A 20,238-nucleotide genomic window follows, 5' to 3' on the forward strand; every position below is an offset into this window, starting at 1 on the left:
TGTCGTCAGCTCACAGTCAAGACAACTCACAACCAAGACAACTCACTGCGCGACAACTCACAGTGTCGACAACTCACAGCGAGGCAACTCACAGCGTCCTTATTTTAAATGCCTCCAAAAGCCAGGTAATGACTATCTCACCGCAACATGCCGGGCCTGAGGTCTCTATCGTGTGCTGCGATACCTCTCTACCGATAGTGAAGTCTGCGCGGTATCTTGGTGTCTTTCTTGACAACCGCCTGAGTTGGGATGTACACGTCAGCGCCATAGTGACCAAAGTTGCGAGGAAGATAGGCGCCTTGTGGCGAGCCCGTCGATGCCTCTCCCGCAGCTCGCGCAAGGTATATGTAAAGGCTATTGTCATGCCGGATATGATATATGGTGCCTGCAGCTTCTCTGCAGCCCTCCGCGTGACCCAACTTCAGCGTCTGCAAGCCATGCAAAATCGGGCGATCCGATGCATTGATGGCAGCCCGCCATGTTCCGCGATGCAGCCCCTCCTGGCTGCCAACTCGATTTACCGCGTCACTGAACTTTTCAAACAAAAGCTCCTGATCTTCATCTGGCGTTGTCTAAATGACTCCACTAGCCTTGCTCTAGCCCAGCTTCTCAAACCAGCAGCATGCAGCGGCAGAAGTACGCGCCATCAGCATGCCAATGGTCTGCTCAGCCAGCCAGCTCGCAGTCGGTGTGGCCAAACGAGATTCGCCACCGCAGGAGCATTGCTGTGGAACAGTTTGCCTAGAGAGGTGCGCACCGTATCCAGATTGCAAGATTTTAAGCTAGCCTGCCTTCCTTATGTATGCCTGAAATAGGTTGTGTTTCGTCAGGTTTTGACATGTTCCTTTCTTCTCAGTATTCTCGCTCGCATAGTACTCCACTTCTATGATAATATTGCCTATGCTGTTGCTCATTAGGATTTTGGCAAATTCTATCCTTCGCTTTCATATAACTGGGCCAGGAACCCGTTTGAACTTGCGAAGTAAAATAAAATCAATCAATCAATCCTTATGTGTAATACATGTAGAGGCTAAGGATTTATTGCAATTACATACCAGTATAAAAACCGAGGTCCCCCGACATTTTTATAACTGATATGTAATTGCAATAAATCCTGAGGCTACTACATTTATTATGCATGTACATAGTTGACCTTCACTTTCACTAAAAAGGAGTATTATTTTTATAAACAGTATTTATTGGCCGTAGTGGTATTTTATACATACATACATACATACATAGTTGACCTTCACTTTCACTAAAAAGGAGTATTTTATAAACAGTATTTATAGGCCGTAGTGGTATTTTATAAACAGTATTTATTGGCTCGAAAGCCAATAAATACTGTTTATAAAATACCACAACGGCCAAAAAATAATGTTTATGAAATACTCCTTTTTGGGGAAAAGTGCAGTGCTACATGGAAAAGTGCAGTGGTATTTATTGAGTCAAAGCAAATTTTATTTGAATTTGATACTGTTGATGATGTGGTCACTAATATAATGAGTGTGGGAATTTATCAAAGGTCAATATATTTATGTAATAGTGCAATGAAGACCTGGAGTCTGTGGGGGTTGGTCCTAGGAAAAACCTAAAATGTATTTGATAATAATAACGCGACGTTCCCGGCACTTCTCTATTTACATGTAATGCAAAGTCGAAAATAACAGAGAACTTTAATCGAGAAATTATTATTATTATTATTTGTTTTACATCGGAAGCTCAACAGTGCAGCTGCACAAGTATGAAGAGGCCGATGGGACCAAAAGAATAAAATAAAATAAAATAGAAAAAAAAAGAACAAACAATGTATATACATGTACATCAGTGTAAATGTTCAAATGTTTAGAAAAAAGGGGGAATGAGTGGTGAACATAAATAGAAAAGAAGAAAAACGTATGCTGAATGAACCTGGGCAATATTATACATGTAGCTGGTGAGAGACTAAACGTTGCCAACGTTGTCAAACAAAATTGCACGATATCGTTCAAACCAAACTGGATCATCCAATAAGCGCTTAAAACCACGATCGAACTGAGAGGTAAACAAAGAGGATTTCAAGTCATTAGGTAGAGCATTAAAAAACAGAGCAGCACGAAGCACAAAGGATTTTTGACCGAGTGTTGTTCTGCATTTTAAATACGGGATATCATGTGTGTCGCGATAACGCGTGCTCCAGGTAGATTGCGGGGCTGGGAATAACGATGTAAATACAGGCAAAGGGCGAAGAATATGATTAATGAAAATGAACTTCCCAGTTGACACCAGAAAATAGAAGTCCATAAGACAAAGCCTGAACAAGAAGAAGACAGTGCGGTGTGGCTGTGAATTGTCGCGCTGTGACTTGGTGTGGCTGTGAGTTGTCTTGGCTGTGACTTGTCTCGCTGTGAGTTGACGACACTGTGAGTTGTCTTGGCTGTGTGTTGACGACACTGTGAGCTGTCGGCTGTGAGTTGTCGCGCTGTGAGCTGTCTCGCGGTGACCTGTCGTGTTTCCTACAATGTCATGTATGTATAGTTTGTACACGTAAGAACGTACATTGATAACTGGTCACGACATGCAGAGCTTCAGTACAAACGAAAATACAGTGCAAGTAAAAAAAAGAAACATTTATTTATCACAACTATCACAAATCATGGAACTTTGATTCTGAAATATAGGCAATCATCTAAATGGCTGCCTCGACTTTCTGCGTCGACTTTCTGCCTCGACTTTCTTGTGTAATAGCGGGAGGTACAATTATGAAAGATTTTATTATGTAGGTCAGCACGTGGACATGTTCGTTGCAAGTACATGGAGTGTTTCCCCCAGTTTCCAGGTATAAACAATATCATGCTATCGCAAACGATAACTCTGCAAATCTTTTAATTAAAATCAATAGCCACTGCCATCATCTAAGTTTCTAATGCAACTCATAATGTGGTGTTGTTGGGACCTCGCCTCCGCTGTTCTCAGCGCCTCACTCGTTCTTGTGTCTTACTTCTTCATTTTTTAGGGATACTTGTGAAGATCTTTTTTTCTTCGTTTTACTGTCCCTTGTTTTTTTGCAATACCAATTCGGTGGAGAGAATGGAACTCTCCAAAAACAATAAGTAACTCCAAAGCACGAAAAAGGGCCAAAAATTAAACCAAGACCATGTGCGATTTAACATGTTATTTAGAAAGACAGTGTCTGACTGCTCCTCTTTGGATTCAGCGCTGACATCACGAGGGCATCCTTCTTGTGCCACGCTGCACTTCTTTGGATTCAGCGCAGACTTCACGAGGGCATCCTTCTTAGGGACCATCGCAAAAGTTCGCAGAAGCCCCTGAAACGAAGAGCATACGATTGGGGGGGGGGGGGGGGTGGGGAGGGAGTCGGTGTCGAAAATCGCAAACCGGGCTTCAATTCAAAAACGTATTGACGACATGTAGGAGCTGATATAGATTAGCATGCCATCACAGCCAGCGTAGATCGCTTGTCAGGACGCGTAGTCCATTCATGCAACTGCGCGTGTCGCGTAGCTGGCTGCCTGTACACTGTGTGTAGTCTAGTACAGTCGTCCCTCTCTAATCCGGCACTTTATAATCCAGCACCCTCGATAAACCGGCACAATTTTCAGTAGCCAAATGTCCTCTTCATGCACATTGCAGCAGTAGATCAGATTTGTTAATCCAGCACCCTCCCTAATCCAGCAGATTTTCGTGGCACAAATAGTGCCGGATTATAGAGGGACCACTGTACCAAGAGTCCATAAAACGCGTGGTTTATGAACCCCTAGCCCTGCTGGTACTAGTACCGGTGGTAGTGTAGAGTTACTCGTCCACTAGGCTCCGGCGGATTATGCTCGCGAAATCATGGAATTTATTCTTTCATGGATTCTCGCATTATGCTCGCAAAATCCTCATATTATGCTTTGGCACGCGCGGATACATGTTCACTTTGTTGTACTTATGGAGCCCCAAAGTTCGGAAAATCGTGTGCCTTTTTGTACTTGCAAGTGGCCATAAGTACAACAATATGTTACACGAGTATCCCTATACCAAGGTGTCCATGCATGCTAGTGATTATCATGGAAAAGGGTAAACATTACTTCAGTAAAATATTTTTTCATTGCCAAATCAGTTTGAGTTACCTTTGAAAATGATCATGTTCAACTATCTTCGTAATCGTCATACTCGTCCAACCGATATGTCACCCTCACCCTGCGAATAATCAGCTCATCTCTTCCGTAGCTCCACCTCTCCTTCCATCATGACCGAACACCAACTACACGGCCTCAATTTTGTTAATTATTATACCGTAGCAATGTCCGAAGCCTGCACAGACATGGCAGCTAAAATCCAGAGGTCATGACTTCGTATCATGAATAATGAACATGTACGCAGAGTCAGTTTGCGGACTACCCGTCACTATCTCGTCCGCCGCCCCAGGATACCTGATAAAGGCTGATTCACTCGCATCTTCTGCTACATGTACTGCATCAGTGTGAGAAAGAACTAACTTTAAAGAAGACGAGTTCGACCATACAATAATGTATTGCCATGATTTCTACCCTGCTTTTCATTGAAAACACTATCTCAGTATCTGCAGTGCATGTCCTCCAACTTCAAGACCTTTACCATGCAGACCACCAGGACTGATCAGGTGCATTGTACACTATTGTGTAGCCTGGCAGCATACTAGAACTGTGGTACAATCATGTAGTTATGCTCCTACCTCCGTCAGGATGCCAAATTATGCTCCAAATTTTCAACCGCCAAATTATGCCAATAATTATGCCGGCATAATCCGCCGGTGCCTATGACGTCCACTGATCCTGCAACAACTCGGGTCGGCCGGAATGTTTGTCCAACTGGAGTGATTTTGTTCAGTCGTTGTAGTCCTTGCTAGAGTAATAATTATTATGTGAGCATCCAAGTGAAATAAAGAAGCCCATATTGTGACTGTCGTTTCGTTTGTGGGGGGAGGGAGGGGGGTCAGGCCCGAAACAAACGGTCTTCGTTTCGGGGGCTTCTGCGAACATTTGCGATGGTCCCTTAAGTCACGCTGCACTTCTTGGGATTCAGCGCAGACTTCACGAGAGCATCCTTCTTATGTCACGCTGCACTTCTTTGGATTCAGCGCTGACTTCACGAGGGCATCCTTCTTATGTCACGCTGCACTTCTTTGGGTTCAGCGCTGACTTGAGGAGGGCATCCTTCTTATGTAACAAGGAGGCACTGCTGATACGAGAACTCGAGAATGAGATAACCCTCATCAATGCCAACTTTCCAAATCCAATTGACATAGTGTCTTCTCACTAACTTCGGCGTTGTGATTGACTCTGCACACTCTTGGGTACACCACATCGAATAATATCTGGAAAAAATCAAGTAAATCCTTAGGAATTCTCTCCCCCCACTGCTCCTACCTCCCACTTTCTTGCAAGCTTCTTTTTTATTTAGCATACCTTCGCCCAATATTTGATTATGCCGATACGTCTTGGGTTGGATTATCCTCTTCCGCTGCTGCAAAGCTTGAAATACACCACAAGAAAATCCTTAAAATTCTCCTCCGTCAACCACGCATGCTCTCATCATCCGCTCTTTTTAAAATCGCTCACACAACCCCGTTATCACATGGACGCAGTGCACACCTGGCTTCTCTTGTCCATTCTATTAAATTAAGCTTGAGTTGTGCCCACCTCATCTTATGTGTTTTATTGGTTCTCTTCTCTAAGAACTAGAAACTCGCTCTTATTCCCTAAGTGTAACTCATCCACTCTGTTGCGCTCCCCTCTCTTTATTGCTTTTTCTGTTTGGCTCACTCTACCCAGAGAAGTTAAGGACCTGACCTCACTCCGCCTGTTTAAGATCCGTACCGCCCCTTATTTACTACGACATAAATAGCTGATTATCCACATGTCCTTTGCGTCTCTGTGTTTTTCAATGTTTTTATTTGACATTATGTTTCTTTACGGAGTTGTTATTGCTGTTCATTTTGCTACTCTTTCTTTTTCCTTCCCCTTATTTTTATTTATCGCCGTGGTTGGCAATCAACCACTCTCTTAACATTGGCCGGTGTTTCCACCGAGTCTTGAGATGTTGTAATAAATAAAAAACAAATGATGAGCTAGTAAAAAGAGGCATAACGTAGGGCCCTGATCATGATCTTACAAGCTCTCACGTTGGGCACTGCGTGATATAGCTATATAGAGCGTGACTAAGTAATCCGGGTGTTTGTGAATAATGTTGAAGAGAACAACAACGGAAATGTACAAAACAAAAAGAGAAAAGGAATTCAAGAGAGCAAAGCCAGTGGTCTTGTCTGTATCGTCATCAGGCTTTCCCCAAATCGGACAGCCAAATTTCTCACATACACATACACTCACACGCGCGTACACACGCACACCCACACATTCTCTAAATCTCTCTCTCTCTCACACACAATTCATTCTCTAAATCTCTCTCTCTCACACGCACACATTCATTCTCTAAATCTCTCTCACACACACACACATTTATTCTCTACATTTCTCACACACACACACGCACACACACATTCATTCTCTAAATCCCACACACCCCCCCCCCCCACCCCCCCCCCCCCCCACCCCCACACACACACACTGTGGACTGTTAGGCATAACTAGGCTCCGACGGATTGTGCTCGCGAAATCATGGAAATGGGCTTTAATGGATTCTCGCGTTATGCTCGCAGAATCTTCATATTACGCTTTGGCATCGGGGATACTTATACACTTTGTTGCACACTTGGAGCCTCAGAGTTCGGGAAATGGTGCGTTTATCGAACTTGCAAGTGGTGAATTTTACATTGGCAAATTAGTTATCTTTGATATCATGTTCAACTGTCGACGTAGTCGTCATACTCGTCCAACATGTCAACCTCACCCTTCTGATAATCAGGTCATATCTGCAGCACTGCAACTCCACCTCTCCTTCCATCACGACCGAACATCAACTATGCCTCGTAAATTATTTCACAGTTTTAGAGTAATATCCACTAGATCAAGTACATACACAGGTACCGATATTTGAAATAGGAGTTGGCGATAAGATTATAGCCTTTACAGACATGGAGGCTGGCAAAATCCAAAGGTCAAGACTTCGTATTATGCGCAACATGTACGCAGAGTTTTGCCGACAACCCGTCAATACATACTTTCTCGTTTTCCATTCTTACTTAGGAGACTCCCTTCAATAGGCATCTATTTGCCTCTGGAGGATCGGTGAAATAAAAATCAATCAATCAATCAATCAATACATGATGATTTTATAAGTACAGTAAAACCTGGTGTATGTTGACCTCTCGTTTTAGCGACCACCTCCTCTTAACGACCGGTTTTCCATGGAGGGACAGTTCTACACAGACACTGTGGGACCTGGTTCTGAAGACCATCTGGCTTTCACGACCGCTTTTGCTTGTGGCAGACTGGTCGTAAATTTCGAAAAATAAGAATTTTGGAGTTAGAATTCGGGAGTGGTGTCAAAAGAGAGGTAATGGATTGAAGTTTCATCCTGTGAACTTTGAGCTTCATAGCTAGTCTTGTTCCTAAGATATAAGCGCATGTAAATGCGCTTTTTCATGCGTGACCTAAAATTATGGCATGTCAAGAATTATTTAAAATTTGCGCTGTACGTACACTGAGTCTGTCAGCGCTGCAGAGCTCCAGCAGCACAGATCGATGCTGGGATAGAGCTGGCCTCAGAGACTGAGAAGAAGTCATGAAAGCACCGCAGAGCCACCAGGAAAGGTGTACTGGACACAGCTGTTGACAAAGAAGGCATCACATTATTATCGTGGTGCTTTAGGAGGTATTATTTGAGTGCCAATTTTCAGTGTCCCGCTTTAGGAGCTGCATCTGCGCCTTGATACTTGAAGGGTGGTGGCGTTCCTACGGATGCGGAAAACCCGGTTTCCAGCCGAGTCTCACGCGAACCGTGAATTTTTTTAATTTTTCAGTGTTTTTTAGGGTACTGGCAAAATGGGGTGCATGATGCTGCCTAGGATGTGCTTCAGATGGTTGCATAATGTTTATAATAATTTTCTTTTCAGTATGTGTTGTGAACCCTCCGGTTCTCTAAAGTATCAGGAACGAACGACCCCACACGGCACGAGGACAACTATTTATTCTCAACAGTATATTTCACTTCCATCGACTAACAACAATGAACAATGAATGAACAACGAATGTAACTGAATGACTAACACTAAAACCACCAGGTAGTTATAGCGTGAAAATGACAGCGTATATGAGAAAAGCATACACATACAACATACAATTACAACGCACACAGCAAACCGCACATAGCGCCTGTAGCGTATGCCACGTCGTAAACATCAGTGGTACGGCGGAGTCGGGATACAGCTGCATTGAAACGAACACAATGTCACAAGCGAGAAGGCCTTTCACTCTCAAGAACTTGTCGTTTCACAACATTCTCCCCACCAAAGGGCTTCTCACCGCCGTACAACAACTCACAAGTCAAACGATTTGGGGCTTACTACGCGTCATCTGCTGCTGCGGTGGTGGCCATGGTAGAATATCACTAATGCCCACCAATTCAGAAAACTCGACATCGCGAAGCTTGCCGCTGTGGACTGTCGCACACGACACTGTCACCGATCCACTTCGACATGGGGCAGACGCTGGACCAGACAACACACAACCGATAATGTCATAAAGCTGGGCGATGTGGGCTGTCACACACGACATGGTCACCGGTACACTGCTTCGATCCGGGGCGGGCGCGGAATCCGAGGACACACATCGGATCTCTGTGTTCCACACAGTTTCGCCGCTTACTTCTGCCGTGCTAACCAGTAGTATCGCCTTTCTCATTTTCTCGGCTTCTACGCCTTGCGTTTCTAAGTCTTGCGCCTCTAACTCTTGCGCCTCTAACTCTTGCGCTTCTAACTCTTGCGCTTCTAACTCTTGGGCTTCTAACTCTTGCGCTTCTAACTCTTGCGCCTCTACGTCTTGCACCTCTACGTCTTGCGCCTCTACGTCTTGCGCCTCTACGTCGTTCGCCTCTACGTCGTTCGGCCGAGACTCCAGCTGCTTCTGAGCGTCTCCGACCGATGTCGCCATGCTCTGTACCGACGCAGTGGGCCTTGGAACTGATCCTCCAACTGGCTTCGAATACTCCTCTGACCGCTGCTTGTCTGTAAGTAAAGTCTTACACGCCTTTTCCGGCGTACTTCCGGGCGAGGCAAGCAAATCTCGCTTTGCTTCCTCATAATATGTACTGACGGCGATGCGCTCGTCCATCTTCTTGAGCTTTTCGTTAAACTCTGTGCGGAGCGCACCCTCTTGCCGTCTAGCACTGCGCTCTTCAAACTCCTCGCTCTGTCTGAGCCTCTTCTCCACGTATTCTCTCAACCTATCGCCTTCAAATCCATACCGAATTCCGCTAGCGATAAAGCTGGCTTCAATAATCCATAGTTCCTGTGCCATGCTCGCTTCGTATCCTGGCGTGGTCGCCAAATGTTGTGAACCCTCCGGTTCTCTAAAGTATCAGGAACGAACGACCCCACACGGCACGAGGACAACTATTTATTCTCAACAGTATATTTCACTTCCATCGACTTACAACAATGAACAATGAATGAACAACGAATGTAACTGAATGACTAACACTAAAACCACCAGGTAGTTATAGCGTGAAAATGACAGCGTATGAGAAAAGCATACACATACAACATACAACTACAGCGCACACAGCAAACCGCACATAGCGCCTGTAGCGTATGCCACGTCGTAAACATCAGTGGTACGGCGGAGTCGGGATACAGCTGCATTGAAACGAACACAATGTCACAAGCGAGAAGGCCTTTCACTCTCAACAACTTGTCGTTTCACAACAGTATGTTCCACTGTACAACTTGAACCTAAATTGAGCACTTCAAGTTCAGGATCATTCACAGGAAATATTTTGCTTCTTGAACTTGGAGCATCCATTATGCGCGGTTGCATATGCATCTTCTCGTTGCTGAACGTGGACTTCCATGTATGTAATCTTGTCATTGTTAGGTTCAGTTTCTAGTGTCATGCGTATATGATGTGTGGAGAATCCATTCACCCTGACTTTTTCAACTGTCTATGGCTAGCTCGGTTTTATGTCTGATTTTGACCGCTTTTTTCTTTTTGCAAGGCCTGAAGCCAAACTTCCCATATGCTGTTGGCTAACTGATAGTATTTTCATTGACAGTAGTCCCCAAGGAGAGTGTGTACGAAATTTGAAGTAAGTCTCTTACAAACTGACTGAGATATGGTCGGAAAACTGAAAATATACCTTTTACGACCAGACTCCCAGGGATACTACATCTGCCACCCTTAAATGACGGCTTTGAGCAGCAAAGCCAAGTTAGCCCACGCATGCACGTGTTTTGTCACGGTTCGTCACGCGGCACATGAATAAAAAATATTTTTTCTGAAAATGGTGGATGAAAAAATAAATCTTGCATGGCCGCTTTGCCCTGCCTCGTGTCAGCAAAACAACTTCCTTGTCAACAATTTCTGTCATCCAGTTAGCCAAAGTGACTCAAGGTTGTGTTTTTTCCCCTCCCTCCCTCCCTTTAGACATGACACGTCGGTATCTTGTGCCACATGACGAGGCCCCAAGGAGGGTCAAATGCATTTGCCTCTCAGTGTTGTGCTGTACTGTCTCAGTGTTGTGACACCTGTATGTTGTTGTGTGGTTGACCCGCCGGTTTGAGGCATGGGTGGTCAACTGTGTACCGGTGTGTTCCCGTTTGAAGTTGCCGGGCCACCATGTGGTTGACCCGCCGGTTTGAGGCATGGGTGGTCAACTGTGTCTATTGTATCGGTGTTCCCGTTTGAAGTTGCCGGGCCACCATGTGGTTGACCCGCCGAAAATGGAGGCATGGGTGGTCAACTGTGTCTGTTGTATCGGTGTGGTCCCGTTTGAAGTTGCCGGGCCACCATGTGGTTGACCGGCCGAAAATGGAGGCATGGGTGGTCAACTGTGTCTGTTGTATCGGTGTGTTCCCGTTTGAAGTTGCCGGGCCACCATGTGGTTGACCCGCCGAAAATGGAGGCATGGGTGGTCAACCGTGTATTTGTATCATTGAAGTTGCAATACGTACATTGCTGTGACTCGCCCGATTGCTGTTGCCGGGCACCTACGCATTTATTTGCCTACTTGTGAAGAGATATCTCTTCTGGTTTATTGCATAATTCTTGGCTCAATGTTATCCGCGGTGTCGCTCGATGCAAAGTCTCGTAAATATTTATCAGACAAAATTGCAAAAAAAAACTATGGCAAACCCCACTTCCTTGTATTCTATCTGCTTGGTGTACATGTGTCCACGTTTTGTACGTTTGCACGCACATGCGTGTGTGTGTATGTGAGAGTGTGTCTGGATAAATGTGCATATTGATGTTTTGGTTGTTTTAAGTTTTATTGTGTGTATGCGTGCATGCATGTGGGTTAAATAGGTTTTACTGTGCATGTCTGTCGACCGCCGCGCTCCGAGATGCATGTACCTGTTATACTACCTGATAAAGGCTGACTCACTCGCATCTTCTGCCACATGTACTCGTACTGCTGCAGCGTGAGAAAGAACTAACTAACGTCGTGTGTTACTTTGAAGAAGACGAGTTCGAGCATACAACAATTTATTGCCATGATTTCTACCCTACTGCTCACTGAAAACACTGTCTGTATGACCTCTGGACCATTACTGATCCAGACCATCAGCGTATAACATATACAGTAGGTAGCGTACACATGCTATCCTAATTTATAACGCATACATCTGTATTGGTTACTTTATAACTTCGAGATCCATCAAAGAAATCTAATGACATTTTCTGTACTCTTTCTTTAGACAGCACAGGTACAATGCCACGACAAAACTAGACCAGAAGTGTGACCCTGCCTGTGGCCAGACTTGACCAGTGTGGCCTTCCGATCTTTACAAAATCCGGCACGGCGTGCACCATACAGAACACATTGCATTGGAAAAGATACCAATTCTCGTGTATTGATGTTCTATAGTCCACTTCGGAGGGCACTAACCTAAGAACACCATGAGAACTTCCATGAATCTCACCAGAGGTCAAAAAATTCATACGGGAGTGTAAAATGCGCAAAACCAGCAATTCAAGAAGGAGGCAGAAAACAATCCAAGTATCAGCTAGTCAACAGGAGAGAGGTTAGTGCCCCGGACAATCCAGCAAGGAATCAAAAATACATACTATGTACATACAGAATAACAATATCCATAGAGATACGCTGCACGGAAGAGTCCAAAAGCAGCTAAAAATGGAGAAAATTAGCTATCAAAATTGGCCAGTTTTCCTGCATATTGGTAGCTGCCAGTCACACTAAAACATACCAGACCCAAAAGTTGGCTCCTCAGTCTTCACAGTTTCATCTTCCAAGCCCTTCTTTATCCTCCTGAGCCTCTTTCTCCTTGACTTTGCTGCTGCACTGCACTTTGCAAGGCTCTTCTCCATGCGTGAAACATCGAGATCGGAGAAGACTGGACGGGTGCAGTCTCCAACAGGGCAATTCATTTCGCAAAGGATGTGCTCGAAAGTACCAATGCCATGGTTGAAATGAATCACAGCCAGGTAAACAGCAATGTTGACAACACATGCACCAGCAAACTCCGTTTAAGGCAAATATGACCATACCAGCTTGTTAAAACACTCATTGCGATTCTGTGTCGCACCCTTCTCGCACTTCAGTAGAAGCTAGTTGTCGGCAAGGTCACGGTACACTGGCACCATTAGTTTGTAGATAGGCTTTGGAATAGGGTTCAGGTGTTCGTAAGGCTTGTCAGCAGCAGCTTTGTGGTAGCCACACCAGCTATCATTTGGGCAGAACTCATGACGGGAATTCTCATCAGTGGATGCACGATGACAAAGCGAGGCACACATAGCTTTCCGCGTAGCACAGTAGTCACCATTATTCTCTCTTATCGCCTTCCCATACCAGTTCTGCAAGGAGTCAATGAGCTTGTTTGTCAGGCGTCCACTACCGCTGATACTCGGATTTGCCGTCACTTAGCGACTTGGCCAGTCTCCCATGCAGTAACGGACATAGCGCGATAGAGTGAAGAAAAGCCGCGGCGCATCCAGGTACCATCCGCTGAAACAGCCATGTCACCGCCGACAGCATCTTGCACAGCACTGCTAGTGTCATGGCCCTGTAAAGATAGTAGAGGGGACGGCTCGATACCGGGACGTTTTGACAGCCCAATTTGTATAGACCCAAACCGATCATCAGCGTGGATTTTTCACTCGAAATATGTTTGTGGAAGGAAACTGGCATGTTGAAGTTTGCTCTGGGGCCAGAGTCAATCGAACTGAGCCACTCCTTTGTGTTGACCCATTGCCTCCAAGTTGCCAAATTTTCGCTTCAAAAAAGTTCAAATCAGAGGTGGCTCCAAACCGGACACGTTTTAGAGTGCACGTCAAATTCACTCTGGGTCTGAAATTAGGTAATTGCTATCGCTCCACGACGGTCAGTACAGAGTAACAATAAGCCTTGTGTGTGCTTCCATTAGTTTTGATTGGTATGCGGTGCTTTATTGGCGAGAGGCGAGCCGCTGTTTACCTGCGACAAGAAGTTGATTTTTCGAAAGTCGTAAAACTCAAGTCGCAGTGCGAAGCAACACGTCAAAAACTCACCTGCTTGATATGGCGCTTCTGGTCATCGCAGAGCCATGGAATTTTGGCTCGGAGTATAACACATCGTAGTCTCACTGTGACATATGTTTTCTAATTTGTTTGTTTGTTTGAAGTTTTATTTTACATCGCAAACCAAACGGGCATTGATGCCCAATATTATGATGGCGATAGAATAAAAAGTGTAGCTCGATAAAGCTTCACTTGCGAAAATGAGAAAACAATCAAAAGGAAGTATTTGTACTGGTAATTACAAGTCAAGTTCGAACGAAGTAACAATCAGGGAGAAATAGGAAGATGAGGACCTATGCCAGAGGGAGGTGCTATTCGGCCATATTAACCGTAGAAAAACACTTTCAGCAATCTTTTAAACGGGGTTGGACGACGAGCGGACGTGAGTTCCTGTGGCAGGGTGTTCCAAAGCTTCACGGCGGAAACCAATGGTCGGCTGTCGCCAGAGGTTCGCCGAGTTAGCGGAACAACGTATTTGCAATTGTCATTGCTACGGGTGTCACTGGGAGGTTGGAGGGCTACTCTATCTTTCAGAAGAGGGCTGATGCTGCTGGTGTGGACACGGTGCATAAGGAAACGGAGTTTGCATTTGGCACGTTCAATTACAGGGGTCAGGGTAAGGCGAGTGTATATAGGAGTGGTATGGGACGGGAAGGGCAGATTGGCTACGCAGCGAACACATCGCTTGTCGAGGACAGTGAGCTGGTGCCGCTGCTGAGCCGTGAGGGCAGAGAAGAACGCGTTTGATCCATAAAGCATGTCAGGAAGTATAAGGGCAGAATAGAAGAGGAGCGACTGGCGTTCAGATAGCGACGGGCGGATGGTTCTCAGGGTGGTTAGCTTCTGGGAAGTTTTACGTACTATGCTGGAGACCTGCGCGTCCCACCGAAGACAGGAATCGATCTGTAGGCCCAGAAAGCGAGCAGTGGTGGTCTGGGTGAGAGGCGTCCCGTTGCAGTTAACGTTGAGTTCCAGGGTACTACGGCGTGATGCCTCAATGGCTAAGACCTGCGTCTTGTCAGGGTTTAAAACCAGGCCTTTTCATTTTGTAGTTCAGTAGGGGTAGGTTGCACTTTTTGAAGCTCCCGTAAATCTTTCTTGGTAGAGCCCAGCCGGCATCAGGCCGGACTGGAGGTAGTTTCCGTAGGGTAGCAGTAAGTTTTTTAGTAGTGCTCGTAGAAATTGGTGACCTCCGCCATGCCTGGGGCCACCACGAGAACAAACACTCGCGCGACTGCCCTGAGTGATGAAGAGCTGAGGCTGATGGCGTCGTTGCCGGGCATTGAGGTATCTGTAGTAGAAATCCTGAAAACATTGGCCGCATTTGTCTCGGAATCGGCTGATCGGGAGACGCGCCTAAACAAACGGGTTGACGAGCTGTCAAGGCAGCTCAAAGATGTGACTGAAGAGTTAGGGGCCTATTATATGTGCAACACCAGCCCGGGCCGGAGCGAGCGGGCCAGCCCGCCAAGGGTGTTTACATGTGCAAGGCCGGGCTTGTCGCCAGCCCGCAGTGAGTTTATATGCGCTGAGCACACGCCAGCCCGTTGTGAGTATGCAGCAAACACACTACGACTGTAGTGTGCTGCCCCGGGCTGAAACGCAGGGCTGCAAGCCATACTCAGGTTTTAAACCTAACAACTTTTTTCTCACATAATGTATTCTTCTGCTGATTTCTTTTCGCGCTGTGGCACATGTTTGGTTTGTTGTATCACCTCGTTTCTTTTTCCTGTTTTTCACATTTTTAGCTGTCCATATCAAAGTATTTTGCAAGTAGTTCCCCTTCCATTTTAATGTAAATCATGCATGTCGACATAATGAACAGTGCTCACTGCACGTCATTCTTGTTGCTGTACAAAAAACTTCATAGATTTTCAAGACAATATCGGGAATCCTCTTTATAACTTCCCTCAAAAGGTAAAAGTACCTATTTTGTAGTATGAACGCAGTGTCGACACCATAATAATACAACTCTGGCCCGCGCTGGTCTGTTTATATGTGCTTTTTCTGGCCCGCCTAGCCGGGATCCCGGGTGCCTCGAGGCGGGATCCCGCCTCGCCGGGCCAGCCCGCTTGCCATGTAAACGCACCACTGGTTTTTGTGTGGATTTGTGTACAACCCCGAGATCCCGTTGCAGGCGGGCTGGCCCGCCTGTCGACCAGCCCGGGCTGGAGCTGCACATATAATCACCCCCTTAGTGTCTCTCCGAGAATCCGCCATTGCCTTGCGAAAAGCTACCCCAAGGCCAGTTCAAACACAGCAGGGTACGGGTGCGGATCAACCTTCGCGTAGGCGTACCAAAGCAGGCAGTGCGGGTACAGGTACTCGAAAGCATGACACCACGATGTCCCGTAGCGTCCCCAGCAACATTTCCCGTAGCGGTGACGAGTGTGAAGAGGATGGCAGCGTCCCCTGCAACATCTCCCTTAGCAGTGACGAGTGTGAAGGGGATGGCGACCAAGATGCCATCCCCACCAAGTCCCAGACAGATGTGACAGAATCCAAGCCAATCTTCCATGTTATTGAGGATGACTCATGGAAGCTTGTCTCCTCAGAACGACCCAAAAACAAGCGTGCTGTGGTGTATGTGGGCAATATCGCCACAGATAGCACTGAGAGCCACTTCAGGCAATTTATCAAAACCAGGAGTGAGTTCCTGGGCGCCTCCATTCCTGTCCACACCTGCAGTATATGGCTGTCAGAAAGTGGGCGTGCTTCCGCAAGAGTGACCATCGATGCCACTTCACTCTCCACAGTGACAGCGCCCAACTTCTGGCCAAGGCCCGTATACTGCAGGCCATGGAGGTTCTTAGAAACCAGCTCTGAGGGCAGCACCAGCAGTCGCAGCCACAGCAGCAGAAACAGCACCTCTGCCAGTGTTCTGACTAAACAGCAACAGCAACAACAGCAGCCGGGTTCAACGTCCTCCTCCTCCCCGCCGCCACCACCACCGCCGCCACCACCACCGGCAGACTTCATCTCCACTCCACTACACAGTGGCCAAAAACGGAGAAACTCCCACCTCTCCCCACCAGAGGCTGGAGACCTGAAGAGATCAAACGGATCTGCGCCACAACATGACCAGCATGATGCGCAGCCACCCCAGCAGGATGCCCAGTCCTCTCATGCCCAATGATGGATTCCAGACCTCTGCGACTGCTAGTGACTAATGCATTCAGCCTGAGCAACAAGATAGGTGCCCTGCAGCATGCAATCCTGCAGTATAATGTAGACGTGGCAATAGTAACAGAAACGAAGCTCTGCTCAGATAATTCCTCCCATGAGTTGACCGTCCCAGGATACTCACCCCCTATAAGGAAGGATCGAGATGCCCATGGTGGCGGTGTGGCAGTGTGGGCTAGGAGTGAACTATCCATTACCCACCACGACGATATAGATTGCCGTGATCACGAGCTCTTATGGATTTCCCTGGCAATGCACTCCGGAACAAAGACTGTTCTGGGTGCGCTCTACCGGCCTGGCTCTTGTGCAGAGACAGACACCAGCCTGATGGACTACCTAGACAACACTTTGGATGATGTCCGCCGTCTTGGCAGCAATGTGATAATTGCAGGGGACTTCAACGTGCATAATTCAGCCTGGCTACAGAGTAGCAAGACTACCCGAGCCGGTGAATGCCTGGAGGAAGTCTGCGCAGCACATCATCTTGTCCAGCATGTCACCCAGCCAACCCGCGGCAACAATACTCTCGATCTTATCATCTCCGATTTCCCACACCCCGTATGCACCACAGCCTATGCACCACTTGGACGATCTGATCATGCCGTTATCATTGCCGAGTTTCTCCAACAGCATCCACGACGCGAAGATCCTGCTGTTCGACAGGTTTGGAAATACGCCCTTGCTGACAGGCACCGCCTGAGAGCCTACCTCCGCAACATAGACTGGCCCGCCAAGATCCATGGGTGTGCGGAGCAGTCCTGTCAGCTCGTAACTGATGTCATCATGCATGGAATGAAACAGTTCATACCATCCAAAGAGCTTGTGGTGCACCAATCCAACCCTGTATGGTGGACACCGGACTGTTCTAACGCCAATCATGCCAAGGAGAGGGCATGGAAGCTGTGGCGACGCAATCCCCGCAACGATAACCACAAGGTCCAGTACATCACAACTGTTAACCACGAAGTGGAAGCGTGTCATGCAGCGCGATTAGCACATCAACGTAGAATTCGCAACAAGCTTACTGCAGGTTCCCTCCGGGACAAAGAGTGGTGGTCAACCATCAAGAGCGCAGCAGGCAAGGGACGTTGCTCTGACATCCCCCTGCTGACCAACCCTGCAGGACAAGAGTTCCACTCTTCTCGTGAGAAAGCCGAGTGCTTTGCAGCGCATTTTGCGAACAAGTGTAGCCTTGGCAATAAGGACCTCTGTGCTGCTGACCTGCCTGACCTGCAACGACCTGCCTATGCCACGCTAAAGCACATTCACTTCCGCGCAGCAACGGTCAAACGGCACTTGGCGAACTTAGCTGTATCAAAAGCAACTGGACCGGATGGCATCTCTGCTCGTGTGCTCAAGATGTGCTCATCTGAACTTGCAGACCCACTGGCAAAGCTCTTCGCCCTCTGCTTCGTAGCCGGTGTGCAACCTGGGGCATGGAAACTTGCCCATGTAGTCCCAGTTCACAAACGGTCCTCCAGATCTTTGGCATCTAACTACCGACCAATATCACTGCTAACGATCATGTCGAAAGTCATGGAGGGCATTGTAAACACGCAACTGGTTAACTACCTAGAGAAGCATGAGGTGTTGCCAAACAGCCAGTTTGGATTCCGACGTGGTAGAGGAACCGCAGATATCTTAACGGCTCTCCAACATGAATGGGTCCACACCATAAGTACTGGCGGTTGTGTCCAGGGCCTCGCCGTGGATATTGCCGGTGCGTTTGACCGGGTATCGCACACAGGAGTGCTGTACAAATCAAAGCAGGCCGGCGTCGACGGACGCCTGCTTGTATGGCTACAGGACTACCTCACCAACCGAAACATCCGCGTTGTGGTTGGAGGCCAGACGTCAGATGCTCAACCCATCCAGGCTGGTGTCCCCCAAGGCAGCATCCTAGGACCCAGCCTCTTCCTTCTATACACCTGTGACATTGAACAATGTTTAACTCCAGGAACGCAGCTGAGTAGCTTTGCAGACGACACCACACTCTACAGCTTAGTACAGCCAACTGACGATCTCCAACAGTCCACCGCCTCCCTCCAAGGGTCCCTCAACAGTCTTGAGGAGTGGGGCCGCAAGTGGCGTATCTGTTTTGAGCCAGCCAAGACACAGCGCATGACTCTACATCGCAAGCACGTTCCCCCCTGCACTCCACCAGTCACCTTTGGAGGTGAAGCAATCCAGGAGACAGATACCCTGAAGCTGCTGGGAGTCATGCTCGACCCTACTCTCTCCTACAGAGCGCACACTCGCAGTGTTGCACTGCGCGCCTCCCAAAGGCTGGGTTTCCTACGAAAGGCAGCACCCATCCTGGACGACCATGGTCGAGTGACGGTCTACAAGGGATTCGTGCGACCCCTACTTGAATATGCCCCACTGGCCTGGTCGAGCGCAGCCGCAACTAACATGGCCCAGCTGGACAAGGTTCAGCAACGTGCCCTGCATTTCCTGGGACCTGGAACCATCCTCCAAAGTCTTCAGCTTCGTCGGATGGTGGCAGCCCTGTCATACTTGTTCAAGCTGCACTACATTCCAGGGCCTCCCCAGGTAAAGGCCATGCTGCCACCAACCAAGCCCCCTGCCGTAGCTAGCATGTGCACACGGCAAAAACGTCAGACGCACCATGCCTTTCAGCTGAAGTGGACACCCCCTCGCACAGCCCCTGACTACCTCCTGCGATCCTTACCCTTCTTCGCCATCACACCCTGGAACAACCTGCCTGCGGACCTCCTGCTTCACGAGCCTCATTCAAGACGCCTCCAAACCTTCAAGGTCAACGTATGTAAGGATCTAATCCGAAAGAGATGGCTGTGGTCCACACAGTACCTGTGACGATGATATTGAGATTTGAGACCCATTTAGTATTCACCTCTCTACTACTACTTGCTTGTTATGATTATTGTTCTCTTTCTTCATTTTCCCTTCTGGTTTAGTCATTACACGTATTTATATTATTTGGTGCAATACTAGCGCCCCTTTCTCGCACCAAATTATTATTTTTGCTACCTGACCATGCAACCCCCCCCCTTTTTTTCGATGCCAGGTTGCAACGCTAACGCCGAGACCCCTGGTCGGTCGAGTTGCTCCCTGTACATCGGCACGTCGTCCCTACATCCCCTGTGTCTTGTCTTGTGTTTGTCTCCACATGTCTCTTTGTAGGGCTGTGTTCCCAATAAAAAAAAAAGAAAAAAAAAGGCCTTTCCCGTGTAGGTAGTCAGCCAAGTTTGACACAGCAACTGATAAGACTTGATTTAGGGTTGCTACGGATCTGCTTGCGGTGTCGAGAAGGATGTCATCCGCAAACAGCTGGGAGTGTGCTGGGCTGGTGACGCTATGGACGTCCATGGTATATAGTGAAAACAGCAAAGGACCCAGTACACTACCCTGAGGGACT

Source organism: Sycon ciliatum, chromosome 1 (assembly GCF_964019385.1).
Source record: "Sycon ciliatum chromosome 1, ocSycCili1.1, whole genome shotgun sequence".
Taxonomy (NCBI): Eukaryota; Metazoa; Porifera; class Calcarea; order Leucosolenida; family Sycettidae; genus Sycon; species Sycon ciliatum.